The following is a 4519-nucleotide window of genomic DNA, read 5'->3' on the forward strand; positions in this document are numbered from 1 at the left end:
CCAGCCAGGTAGTGGTGGAGTTCGTATATGGACCGGAGACTAGAAGGAACCTCCCTTGACTTGTATCGAGTTTTCAGAGTCTTCATTAACCAAGTTTATTCCAAGGAGCATTAGAGATCGACTTCAGGATCAGTTTTCTAGACTGGAGCAGGGCTTTATGACCATGTCAAAGTATGAGGCTATATTCCACGAGCTCTCTAGGCATGTAACATCTAAAAATACTAAAGCCAATATTCCCATTTTGATAGAAAATTCCTTAATAACTAGAGTATGTTTTACTCACATTTTAGGAACTTGAAATTTTACGATATTTAAAAGTTCGCTTATCATAAATTATGATTGTAATTTAAGAGATTATATTGGGGTATTTACGTAATATACTAATTAGAAGTACCTTGATTTTATAAAAGGAGGTGAAATATATGTGTGTGTGCGCGCGCACGCGCCCTTTGAGCATGCAACTTTTTACTTTTGGGCAGCCACCTATTTTTAGCTATATTAAGTAATAAATATCAATTTTATAGCATATGTTCTTCCACTTCCTCTATAGATTTTGGTTCCTTTAAGACTAGAAAACCTTTAGAACTATCTTATAACCATTTTAGTGCTCAAAATCAGAGAAAAAACTTAATCCTTTTGGCTAGAACTAAAGATACACTCTACCTCTTGGTAAGTGATCAAATTTATTTGTGAACTGTGCGGTGTCTGATATTGTTAGCATATCTCATTGTGTAGAGATTTGTGTTTAATAAATAAATATGTTTTGGAAAGATAACACACATACCTACAACTATTATATGTTGGGATCTAATTTTGTTGTTATGGATTCGAAAAAGGGGAGACAATATAGGACAAGTTCTATCCCTATTTTTTATTTAGAAAATCTCTTTGTGCAACTGTTAGTGCTTTGATTATATCCTTTTTACAAAATGTATATTGCAGTGAATCTTGACTGTTTACAACCTTAAAACATATACCTACATTTTTCATGAAGGACATAAAATCCAGTTTTTCTGTTTTCCTTTAAAAAAAACTAAGTTACGACACGAGATACTAGGATGGCCAGACTTACTATTTTGGTAGCTTAGTTTTGTTTACACAGACTAGGCTTATTTTTAATGATAATATTATTTTATATTAATATGATGGAGCTTCTAAAAATTAAAGAAGGTATTTGATTATATTTTTAAGGTTTTATATACTCGTGTACAAGTTGAGGAACTTGATATGTTGTTTAGTCTAAGATTTGGACTATTGAAGTTTTGGTTGGACTGTGATTTGCTAAAAGGATAAGGTTTGTGTATAAACTTGTACTTTTACTCTTGTTACTTGTTGGTATATTTGAAAGTCTATCTTGGTACGTTGGTTACTTCTTTTCACTTTGTATTGTCGAGTTTGTATCCTTTGAGACTTGCAAGACACTTGTTTAACTCACCTACTTGTACGAATTGCTTGATCACCTAGTGTTCTTGTTGGGACTTTGTCCTTCTTATGGCTATGATTTTGTCACTATTGACATGCCTCTTGATTCAGATCATTTTTTATCTTGACTCTGGATTTTTGGTTCATCTTAAGTATGGAAGTTGTCCATTTTAAGTATGAACTAGAAAGCCATTTTTAATATGATTTTTGGTTCTCTTGATTATTGGGTTTTGACCCTTATTGATATAGGACTTCGTTCCTTCTTGATACTTGATTATGTTTGGTAAAAAGGTATGACATACATATTGGGCGAAATCTGTTATTTAATCTCTTATAAAGATAGCTCTATGAGTTTCTTGACACTTAGATCTTTAAATATCAAACTTGATTCTCTCGATAAATTTGTTTACTTGATTTATTTATTATATTTTAATTGTGCTTCCCACGACTTGATAAAGGTAAATTGATGAATCTAATGGTTTCAAACCTATAGTTTTTACACCACTAAGCTTTATGCTTAGCGATAGTTGTTTCTATCTTAGGAAATGTTTGAAGAGATACTTGAAGCTGGCGTTGGAGATAAATTTTTTGAGAGCTTTAAGGAAGATAACATTTGCATATAGGACTCTATATTTTGTAGTAATCATAGGACATGTATATGATCCCATCGTTAGATTCCGGTATTGATTTAATATGCAGACATTTTTATCTAACACTTTCCTGGTATAAATCTTATGGTAGACTCCATGGGTTGTACATGTATAGGTATCTTTTTTTGTAAGTTGGTTCAATCATGACACCATGCTTTGTAACTTAAATTTGGTGGAATATTCTATATTTTTGGGGTGTGTAAACTCAAGCCTTGTAATATACTAAATTTACTGTTTGATTTGAAATGTTTGTTTGAAGCATGAACCAGTTAACTTTGATGCTCATAAGTTTGGTCATAGATTATGATGTGAGATTTAGTAGTATGAAATGATACATAAAAATCTCTTAAGGTATTTTCTTAAATTATTTTGAAAAGTTCTTCTGCCATAAATTGGAAATTATTGTTGGTTTAAATTTAAGATCAAATGAATTTTTAAATGGCAAAATTTATACCTTTAACTCTTTTGAATGGGCCTAATTTTACTACTAGATTATGATTAATATATCTTATGTTAATCTTCTTGTAAATTTCACAATTTATTATTTATTTTTCTTTTTAAGAAGTGGCATCCTCCCAAGAGGATCGTTACAAGACATGCTACAATAATTCTACCTACTAAGCAAGAGAGGGTTCATTGCTTCATCCGTGGGTTGAGGTTGCAGTTCCACATTGAGAATCAATCTATGGCTTCAGCAGTTAGGTCTTTCTTAGATGTTGTTGATCACACACGTACTATAAAGGAGCTTTATTGTAGGCCCTAAGAGGGCAGCGATAAAAGGGATCATCACCAGGGCAGTTATAGTGACTTAGAGTCTAGAGGCAAGGAGTAGACCTCATCAGCACTATCAGCACTAGGGTCAGTCTATCTAGGTTGTTCAAGCACTACTCTAGACCATAGAGGGCGAGCAGTCTAATCGGGTGGTTCTAGTATAGGGTGGACTTTGAGAGATTCGTATTCAGGTTCTTTAGGCTATGTTAGTTTCTTTTGTTAGGTCCATTATTCTCAAGGTTGTTATGATTTTGGCAAGCTTGACAACTAGTCTAGAGAGTATACCTGGCAAGGGATGATTGAGTCTACTTTGCAAGTAGCTCAGCCAGCTTCAACAGTAGCACCTTCGGCTAGAGGCGGTGCTTAGGGATAGGGTAGCAGAAGTAGTCACTAGGGGATGTGAGGAGGGTCCCAGGCAGGTAGGACTAAAGGTAGATTAGATGCTCAGTTTAGAGGTGGAAATGACCACTTTTATACATCTCCAGCAAGGGTAAAGGTTGAGGCATCTCATGTTGTCATCATAGGTATGATTGTTATATCTCAAACCACCTAGGCTTAGCTTGATTCAGGTTCTACTTATTCATATGTCTTTGTTTATTATGCTTCCCAATTGGGTTTACTTTTTAAGGCTCTATTAGTGTCATTATATATTTCAACCCTTGTGGCTAAGTCTTAGTAGTGGATCAGGTGTATAGATCATGCTTGGTGACTATCTAGGGGTGTGACACTTATGGTGACCTTATTGTTTTGGATATGTTGATTTTGATGCTATTTTGGGCATGGACTAGTTATCCCCCTACCATGCGGTCATGGATTATTTTGCCAAGATTGTTGCCTTAGCTATGCCAAGTATCCCTCTAGTGGTGTGGTAGGTCTCTTTTTGTCACATACTGACTAGGTTATTTCTTATGTTCAGGCTCAGAGATTAGTATCCAGCGGGTTTTTAGCCTATTTATCTTATGTGCATGATGTTAGTAGGGAGGGTCCTACGGTTGATTTTGTTCCTATTGTGTGTGAGTTCGCAGATGTCTTTCCTACCGACTTACTGAATGTCCTCCTGAGTGTGATATTTATTTTACTATTGACCTTAAGTTGGGAACTCTTCCTATCTCTATTTCACCTTATCGTATGGCCCCCGTAGAGCTTATAAAGGTAATTGTTAAGCTTCAGGATCTCTTAGGTAAGAGATTCATTAGTCCTAGTATTTCGCATTAGGCTTTTCTCATTCTATTTATGAAAAAAAAGATGGGTTTATGCGTATGTGTATCGATCACATGAAGTTGAATAAAGTGACAGTGAAAAATAAGTACCTTATGCCTCATATCAATAACTTATTTGATCAGCTTTTCAGGGTGTTGTTGTGTTTTTTAAGATTGACTTGAAATTCGATTACCATCAGTTGAGGATTACGGCAGCATACATCCCTAAGATAATTTTGATGACTCATTACGGCCACTATAAGTTCCTAGTAATGTCTTTTGGGTTGATCGATGCCCCTGTAGCATTCATGGATTTGATGATGCTTTTCTTCAGGCCGTATAGAGACTCCTTTCTCATTATGTTCATTGATGATATTCTGGTATACTCGCGGAGTAGGAAGGATCACGAGCAACATTTGAGAATTTTTCTCCAGATTTTGAGAAATTAGTGGCTTCAGGCCAAGTTCTCAAGGAGCG

Source organism: Solanum dulcamara, chromosome 7 (genome assembly GCF_947179165.1).
Source record: "Solanum dulcamara chromosome 7, daSolDulc1.2, whole genome shotgun sequence".
Taxonomy (NCBI): Eukaryota; Viridiplantae; Streptophyta; class Magnoliopsida; order Solanales; family Solanaceae; genus Solanum; species Solanum dulcamara.